We start from the raw sequence: 9,810 nt of genomic DNA, 5'->3' as shown, positions 1-9,810 counted from the left end.
TTCCAGCGATAAACAAACTCCAACAGATTACCTTCACTTATGGAGGTCAATGAGCAATTTGGTGGCAAATTGATTATATTTTTACTTTTTCACAATGAAAAAGTCAGGGGTTCTTTCGGATTTAGGTGACCTTGTATTAGGGGTGTTTTTGTTCTTTCTTTCCACAGTGCCACACTCAGAACCATTATTCAAGGGCTCACATAAGTATGATCTTCTAATAGGGGACCCATATAACATTGCCCCAGACTAAGGGACCTACTTTACAGCAAAGGCCGTCTGGCAGTGGACACATGACCATGAGACCTTCTGGTTCTACCCCATACTGCACCACACATGCTGCCAGCTGATAGAGCAGTGGAATGTTCTCTTGAGGGTGCAACTGGGTTTTGTCTTCAAGATCACATCCTATCAGGATGGGTAATGTCCTTCAGGATGAAGCATACACTAAGGTTATGCCAGCAGCTGTTACATGGTGCCAAGTCTCCAACAGGTAGAGTAAGTCTGTAACAACCAGTGGTGGAAGAATGAGTGACTATACTCACCAGCACTTCCGGTAACACACGTGGGGTGTTGGTGCTTCCCATCCCCTCAACATACTCAGCTTGTCTAGGAGTTTGGGATCCCAGAGAAGGAAGTTCCTACCATGGAACAGAGCACAAGTTACATTACGTTTAGGTGTATGTTGTTTACCTGTTCAATTTGGGTTCCTCAGGCTAGGAGGCTGTTGGGAAAAGGAGGAGTTACTGTATAAGCAGGGATAATTGATCCTGATTATTATGAGGAGCAGAACTTTAATTTCTGTCTTAATTTCTTGCTGAAACTGGTAACAGTGGTTGTGTCCAGGCAAGGAATTTGGAAGAAATGTGGATGAGGTGGATGAGGAAATTTGCTTTTCACTCTATACACATTTTTATTATTATAATCTTTTAAATCTTTTTATTGTAGTAGCCATTCAAAATAAATTTAAAATTACAAATCAACCTCACATTTATTTTAAAAATTTTTTATTTCAATAGTGTTTGGGGGAAAGGTAGTTTTTGGTTATGTGTGTGAGTTCTTTAGTAGTGAATTCTGAGATTTTGGCACACCATCACCTGAGCAGTGTACTCTGTACCCATTGTTGTCTTTTATACCTCACCCTATTCCCAAATGTCACCAACAGCCCCTAGAGTCCATTAAGTCATTTTGTATGTTTTTGTAATTTTTGCACATTGATTTTGTATCCTGAGACTTACTGAAGTTGCTTATCAGCTTAAGGAGATTTTGAGCTGAGATGATCAGGTTTTCTAAATGTACAAAACTCACAAGCATTCTTATACACCAATAACAGACACAGAGTCAAATCATGAGTGAACTCCCATTCACAATTGCTTCAAATAGAATAAAATACCTAGGAATCCAACTTACAAGGGATGTGAAGGACCTTTTCAAGGAGAACTACAAAACACTTCTCAATGATATACAAGAGAACACAAACAAATGGAAGAACATTCCATGCTCATGGATAGGAAGAATCAATATTGTGAAAATGACCATACTGCCCAAGGTAATTTATAGATTCAATGCCATCCCCATCAAGCTACCAATGACTTTCTTCACAGAATTGGAAAAAACTACTTTAAAGTTCATATGGAACCATAAATAGCCTGCATTGCCAAGACAATCCTAAGCCAAAAGAACAAAGCTGGAGGCATCACGCTACCTGACTTCAAACTATACTACAAGGATACAGTAACCAAAACAGCATGGTACTGGTTCCAAAACAGAGATGTAGACCAATGGAACAGAATAGACCCCTCAGAAATAATACCACACATCTACAACCATCTGATCTCTGACAAACCTGACAAAAACAAGAAATGGGGAAAGGATTCCCTCTTTAGTAAATGAGGCTGGGAAAACTGGCTCGCCATATGTAGAAACCTGAAACCGGATCCCTTCCTTATACTTATAAAAAAATTAATTCGAGGTGGATTAAAGACTTAAGTGTTAGACCTAAAACCATAAAAACCCTAGAAGAAAACCTAGGCAATACCATTCAGGCCATAGGCATGGGCAAGGACTTCATGACAAAACACCAGAAAGCAATAGCAACAAAAGCCAAACTTGGCAAATGGGATCTAATTAAACTAAAGAGTTTCCGCACTGCAAAAGAAACTACCATCAGAGTGAACAGGCAACCTATAGAATGGGAGAAAATTTTTACAATCTACCCATCTGACAAAGAGCTAATATCCAGAATCTACAAAGAACTTAAACAAATTTACTAGAAAAAAATCAAACAACCCCATCAAAAAGTGGGCAAAGGATATGAACAGACACTTCTCAAAAGAAGACATTTATGCAGCCAACAGACACATGAAAAAAATGCTCATCATCACTGGCCATCAGAGAAATGCAAATAAAACCACATGAGATACCATTTCACACCAGTTAGAATGGCGATCATTAAGAAGTCAGGAAACAACAGGTGCTGGAGAGGATGTGGAGAAATAGGAACACTCTTACACTGTTGGTGGGACTGTAAACTAGCTCAACCATTGTGGAAGACAGTGTGGCAATTCCTCAAGGATCTACAACTAGAAATATCACTTGACCCAACCATCCCATTACTGGGTATATACCCAAAGGATTATAAATCATGCTGCTATAAAGACACATGCACATGTATGTTTAACGCAGCACTATTCACAATAGCAAAGACTTGGAACCAACCCAAATGTCCATCAATGATAGACTGGATTAAGAAAATGTGGCACATACACACCATGGAATACTATGCAACTATAAAAAAGGATGAGTTCATGTCCTCTGTAGGGACATGGATGAAGCTAGAAACCATCATTCTGAGCAAACTATCGCAAGGACAGAAAACCAAACACCGCATGTTCTCACTCACAGGTGGGAATTGAACAACAAGAACACTTGGACACAGGGTGGGCAACATCACACACCGGAGCCTGTCATGGGGTCGGGGGTGGGGGAGGGATAGCATTAGGAGATATACCTAACATAAATGATGAGTTAGTGGGTGCAGCACACCAACATGGCACATGTATACATATGTAACAAACCTGCATGTTGTGCACATGTACCCTAGAACTTAAAGTATAATAAAAAAAATTTTTTTAAGTGTCCCATTATTATTATGTGGGAGTCTAAGTCTCTTTGTAGGTCTCTAAGGACTTGCTTTATGAATCTGGCTGCTCCTATATTGGGTGCATATATATTTAGGATAGTTAGCTCTTCTTATTGAATGCATCCCTTTACCATTATGTAATGGCCTTCTTTGTCTCTTTAGATCTTTGTTGGTTTAAAGCCTATTTTATCAGAGACTAGGATTGCAACCTCTGCTTTTTTATGTTTTCCATTTGCTTGGTAGATCTTCCTCCATCCCTTTATTTTGACCCTATGTGTGTCTCTGCACATGATATGGGTCGCCTGAATACAGCACACTGATGGGTCTCGACTCTTCATCCAATTTGCCAGTCTGTGTCTTTTAATTGGAGCATTTAGCCCATTTACATTTAAGGTTAATATTGTTATGTGTGAATCTGATCCTGTCATTATGATGTCAGCTGGTTATTTTGTTCATTAGTTGATGCAGTTTCTTCCTAGCATTGATGGTCTTTACAATTTGCCATGTTTTTGCAGTGGCTGGTACCGGTTGTTCCTTTCCATGTTTAGTGCTTCCTTCAGGAGCTCTTATAAAGCAGGCCTGGTGGTGACAAAATCTCTCAGCATTTGTTTTTCTGTAAAGGCTTTTATTTCTCCTTCACTTAGGAAACTTACTTTGGCTGGATATGAAATTCTGGGTTGAAAATTCTTCTCTTTAAGAATGTTGAATATTGGTCCCCACTCTCTTCTGGCTTGTAGAGTTTCTGCTGAGAGATTCGCTGTTAGTCTGATGGGCTTCCCTTTGTGGGTAACCCAACCTTTTTCTCTGGCTGCCCTTAACTTTTTTTCCTTCATTTCACCTTTGGTGAATCTGACAATTACGTGTCTTGGAGTTGCTCTTCTCGAGGAGTATCTTTGTGGCATTCTCTGTATTTCCTGAATTTGAATGTTGGTCTACCTCGCTAGGTTGGGGAAGTTCTCCTGGATAATATTCCAAAGAGTGTTTTCCAACTTGGTTCCATTCTCCCCGTCACTTTCAGGTACACCAATCAGACGTAGATTTGGTCTTTTCACATAGTCCCATATTTCTTGGAGGCTTTGTTTGTTTCTTTTTACTCTTCTTTCTCTAAACTTCTCTTCTCACTTCTTTTCATTCATTTGATTTTCAATCACTGATACCGTTTCTTCTACTTGATCAAATCAGCTAATGAAGCTTGCGCATGCGTCACGTAGTTCTTGTGCCGTGGTTTTCAGCTCCATCAGGTCATTTAAGGACTTCTCTACACTGTTTATTCTAGTTAGCCATTCATCTAATCTTTTTTAAGGTTCTTAGCTTCTTTGCGATGGGTTCGAACATCCTCTTTTAGCTCAGAGAAGTTTGTTATTACTGATCGTCTGAAGCCTTCTTCTCTCAACTCGTCAAAGTCATTCTCCATACAGCTTTGTTATGTTGCTGGCGAGGAGTTGCATTCCTCTGGAGGAGAAGAGGTGCTCTGATTTTTAGAATTTTCAGCTTTTCTGCTCTGGTTTCTCTCCATCTTTGTGGTTTTATATACCTTTGGTCTTTGATGATGGTGACATACAGATGGGGTTTTGGTGTGGATGTCCTTTCTGTTTGTTAGTTTTCCTTCTAACAGTCAGGACCTTCAGCTGCAGCTCTGTTGGAGTTTGCTCAAGGTCCACTCCAGACCCTGTTTGCCTGGGTATCACCAGCAGAAGCTGCAGAACAGCAAATATTGCAGAATGGCAGATGTTGCTGCCTGATCCTTCCTCTGGCAGCTTCATCTCAGAGGGGCACCCGGTTGTATGAGGTGTCAATTGGCCCCCTGCTGGGAAGTGTCTCCCAGTTAGGCTATTGGGGGTCAGGGACCTACTTGAGGAGCCAGTCTGTCAGTTCTCAGATCTCAAACTCCATGCTGGGAGAAACACTACTCTCTTCAAAGCTGTCAGACAGGGACATTTAAGTCTGCAGAAGTTTCTGCTGCCTTTTGTTCAGCTATGCCCTGCCCCCAGAGGTGGGGTCTACAGAGACACACAGACCTCCTTGAGCTGCAGTGGGCTCCACCCAGTTGGAGCTTCCCAGCTGCTTTGTTTACCTACTCAAGCCTCAGCAATGGCGAACTCCCCTCCCCCAGCCTCACTGCCGCCTTGCGGTTCGATGTCAGACTGCTGTGCTAGCAGTGAGCAAGGATCTGTGGGTGTGGGATCCTCCGAGCCAGGCATGGGATATAATCTCCTGGTGTGCCATTCGCTAAGGCCATTGGAAAAGTACAGTATTAGGGTGGGAGTGTCCCGATTTTCCAGATACTGTCTGTCATGGCTTCCTTTGGCTAGGAAAGGGAATTCTCCAACCCCTTGTACTTCCTGGGTGAGGCAATGCCCCGCCCTGCTCCATGGGCGGCACCTACTGTCTGACAAGCCCCAGTGAGATGAACCCAGTACCTCAGTTGCAAATGCAGAAATCACCCATCTTCTGCATCACTCACACTGGGAGCTGCAGACAGGAGCTGCTCCTATTTGGCCATCTTAACCTCCCACATCACACTTTCTTTAGCCACTGGTTGGGCACTTAGGTTGGTTCCATATCCTTGCAATTGTGAATTGTGTTGCTATAAACGTGCATGCGCATGTGTCTTTTCCATATAATTACTTATTTTCCTTTGGGTAGATACCCAGTAGTGGGATTGCTGGGCCAAATAGTAGATCTAGTTTTAGTTCTTTAAGGAATTGCCATACTGCTTTCCATAGTGGTTGTACTAATTTACATTCTCACCACCAGCAGTGTAAAAGTGTTCTCTCTTCACCACATCCATGCCAACATGTATTGTTTTCTGACTTTATAATTAATGCCATTTTTTTCTTTTTCTTTTGTTTTTCTTTTTTTTTTTTTTTGAGACAGAGTCTTGCTCTGTCTCAAAAAATTCCCCACACCTGGATAATTTTTTGTATTTTGGTAGAGACAAGGTTTCACCATGTTAGCCAGGATGGTCTCAATCTCCTGACCTTGTGATCTGCCTGCCTTGGCCTCCCAAAATGCTAGGATTACAGGCTTGAGCCACCACTCAGCCAAATTAATGCCATTCTTACATATATAAGGTGGTATCTCATGGTGAACCCCACATTTATTTAGCAAACATTTTTTAGGCAGTTACTATGTGTCAGGCTCTTCTAGGCCTCAGTGAGTGAAACATCAAAGATTCCGCAAAGGGACTCAAAAATCAGGTAAATGCAGGCTACTATAATAAGCACGGAAAACTGCTTCCAGGAGGATGCAATGTCTAAACAGAGAACTGGATGAGGAACACAATTAATCCAGGTGAATGGCAGGATAAATCTTTTAGGGAATCAGTATCACAAACAAAGGCTCAGAAGACAGAGCACACAGGAAGTCTGGGGGAACTGCCAGCAGTTCAGGGTGGAGATTAGAGAGAAAGGAGTGCAGGGGCCAAAAGCAAGCCTGGAGCAGTGAGCAGGTACAATGACTAAGGCTTGTGGGGTTGGGGAGAACCTTGGCTTTTATTCGAGGACAATGTGCAGCATTGGCAGCACTGAAGCCAGGAAGAACCTTGATCAGATCTGCATTCCAGAAGAATCACTCTGGGTTAAGTGTGAAGAATGAACTGAGAGATGCTAGACTGGATACATGGAGAAGAAGAGGTTGGGGGAAACCCTGGCGGGAACTGTAGGGAGAATATTAGGATGGAGGGAAGGGCAGAAAGGACCCTGAGAGATCTGAGTGATCAAGACCCACGGTTTCACACACGGAAAATGAGGTGGAAAAGGAGAAAGGTCCCCATGTGAACAGCACCCCATCTGGAAAAATGACATAAAACAAGGGAATTTGGCCCATGACATAAGAGGTGCTTGGGCTCACATGGTATTGAGTGATCAGGGAGGAGTTTAGTTGAGTTCACCTCTACAGACAGGTATTGAGTGCCAGGAATGCTGTCATCAGGGACATAAGGAAATCAAAGTATCTGCCTTATATCTTTGTGACCTACATGTCTGGTCCTGTTTAAGAACTATGCCAATCCCCAACTTCCCAGGGCCCCAACTAATTTTGTCTTGTGTCCACGTGGGAAGGGAGCTGAGGCTTGGCAAGAGGATCTTAGCCCATATGGTCCAAAAAATAGTAGAAAGGTTTCTTTAGAAGACACAAATTCCCTAATTAAATTGACTAATTTATCCATACAAAAGAAATAAAATCACTAAAAAATAAACTGAGTGAAGGAAAAGAAATCAACAAAGTATAATTACCAGAAGTTTGTGGGATTCTGCATGAAAACAAGCTTGAATAGTGAAAGCAGAAGATTTGCCTAACAGTATGACACTCGAATGAAAAAAAAAAAACAGATAGGTTTAGTGGTGTTGCTTCTTTACAGATGCAGGAAGTTTGAAAACTAATAGAGAAAAATATTTGGAGAGAACGCCATCTTAGCTTTCACACAGAACGCAAGACCAGTCTTTCCAGTGGGCATCTCTTGATTTTTGTTTCCAGGGCTTTGATTTCATAAACACAGCTCAGCTCTACAGATCATCTGGCCCAGCCCGGGACCCAGGTTTGTAATGATCTTGTTCAGTCATGGTCCAGCCTGTGCATAGAGATCCTAAGATGATGCCCAGTGATCCTGTCTCGTGGCATCTCATTCAGCTGAGAACCAGTGGGACCTAAACTTGCTTCTAAGCAACAGAATGTGGCAAAAATGATGCCACTTCTGTGATGAGGTCATAACAGCCCCACTCTGTATTACTAGATGACTCTGTCTTCTGCCTTCTTTGTTTGCAAGTTTTGATGAAGCAGAAAGGCCTGTGTGGCAAGGAACTGAAGTCAGCCTCTGGCCACCAGCCAGTAAGGAACTGAGGCTGTCAGTCTAACAGGCATGGAGGAATGAATCCTGCCAACAATTGCTGGGGCTTGGAAGTGGATCCTTCCCCAGTTCAGCCTCCAGATAAGACCCAGCCATGGCATTCTGATGAAAATCATATGAGAAAGCCGCACAGCTGTGTCTGGATTCCTGACCCATAGAAATGTGGGATAATACATATGTGTTGCTGTAAGCTGCTAAGTTTGTGGCAATTTCTTATATAGAAATAGATAGCTGAAAACACTTCCCACAGCTTTCATTGAGTTAAGTGACCCTTGGGGCCAGTTAGAACTTCTCTCATCCCCTTCCCTGTGGCAGCCCTTATCTTTCTCCTAGGTTGACATCCCGCTTTCTCTTTCCCAGTGTAAATGTCAAGTTCTCTTACTATCTCCATTGCTGTCCTCTCACAGCATCCGGGGGCCCCACTAGGGAGTGGCAGACAGAGAGGAGGAAGTGCCGTGGTCTGGGGTGTGGGTAGACGCCTCCTCATGGTTCAGCCTTGAGTGCAGGTATTACCAGTTGGAAGAAGAGAGGTCAGGAATCATCAGGGATTGGAAGGAGATGAGTGAACACCCCACCGCTCTCAGGCCCAGGCAGGCTGTGAAATAAAACAGTGATGAATAGACTCTACATGGCCCCCGCTGGTCTTTACCCTTCAGCATTCCAGATAGTGCACCTCGTATGCCATGATGCAAACACCACTGACTTCCTCCAGGGCAGATATAAATCTCCCTTTCCCCTGCATCCAGCAAGCACATTCCATCAGCCTATGGGTCACTTCAACCCCATGACTCCCCCGTCGGGACTGTGGCAAATGCAATAGACTCTGGTCCAGTCTCTGTGCCTGGAGAAGAAAGGGAAGCTGGTGAGAGCCCACAGGCGGTGACCCACAGGGAGCCAGTAGATGGGTATGAGGGTGAGTGTGAAAGAGCGGTCACTTGGGCTCAGCAGTCAGACTGTCTCCTTCGAGTCATGAGTCACCCCATTGACAGTTACTAAACTTCCTAGTGACCTCAGTTTCCTTGTCTGAAAATGGGGCTGATAGCTGTCTCTAGGTCATAGGGCTCTTGTGAGGTTTAAATGATTTAATTTATGTAAATCCCTTAGGAACGTGACTGACACTTTTTTAAAGGCACAATTCTGTAAAAGAGTGGGACCCATCCATTTATGTCCTGTTTCCTTATTCTAAGTGTGATGAAACCAGCTCTCCCCAACACTTCTCCTGATCCCCCTTCCGTGCCTGCAGGTGGAGAGCTGTTCTGTCCCTTGCAACCTACGGTGTAGAGAGCAACCAGGTAAAGGCCAGGGTGGTGCCAAGTATGAAGAAGTCACAGAGTAACACACACACACATACATACATACCCATACCTGCTTATATACATAAATATGTACAGATACATACATATACGCACTTATAAACACACACATACCCACAGATGCCCATACCTGTTTATACATCCACATGTGCACAGACACACGCATATTGCACACTTCCAATTCATCAATTCAGTTTGGGGCCTGGGTAATTCCAATTCAATCTCTTTTAAGCAATTTAAGAATCTGAAAGAGAAAGACCTGAGAATTTTTGTCCCACAAGAGACAGACCCACTTTCCAAGCACTGTGGGCTTTCTGACACCCATGTGGCCCTGCTCCTGGAAGCTCATGGAGAAGCGGGAAAACCTGACTTTAGATCAAGGTTCTGGAGCCCAAAGGCAGCCCCAGGAACTGGCCTTCCCTGGGTACCGGGCCTCCGGGAGTCCAGCAGGTCCCCTTCCTCCTATCTCACCGATGACGTCTCAGCCTGTCTTCCACAGCCAGGGGCCCCTC

The 9,810-nt window shown here is 43.4% G+C and overlaps 1 long non-coding RNA gene across 1 annotated transcript; it reads right to left on the bottom strand.

Annotated features, from left to right (window-relative positions):
* Positions 1–542: 542 nt before the first annotated feature.
* On the bottom strand, positions 543–9,545 carry LOC115896181. The gene is made up of 4 exons (XR_004056118.1): positions 9,429–9,545; positions 8,659–8,826; positions 8,368–8,580; positions 543–638 (listed from the first exon to the last, which is right to left on the bottom strand). It is a non-coding gene; the product is annotated as an uncharacterized LOC115896181 (long non-coding RNA).
* Positions 9,546–9,810: the final 265 nt, after the last annotated feature.

Source organism: Rhinopithecus roxellana, unplaced genomic scaffold (genome assembly GCF_007565055.1).
Source record: "Rhinopithecus roxellana isolate Shanxi Qingling unplaced genomic scaffold, ASM756505v1 contig5776, whole genome shotgun sequence".
NCBI lineage: Eukaryota > Metazoa > Chordata > Mammalia > Primates > Cercopithecidae > Rhinopithecus > Rhinopithecus roxellana.
The sequence above is the reverse complement of the archived record's forward strand: the minus strand, read 5'-3'. Positions and strand labels throughout refer to the sequence as shown.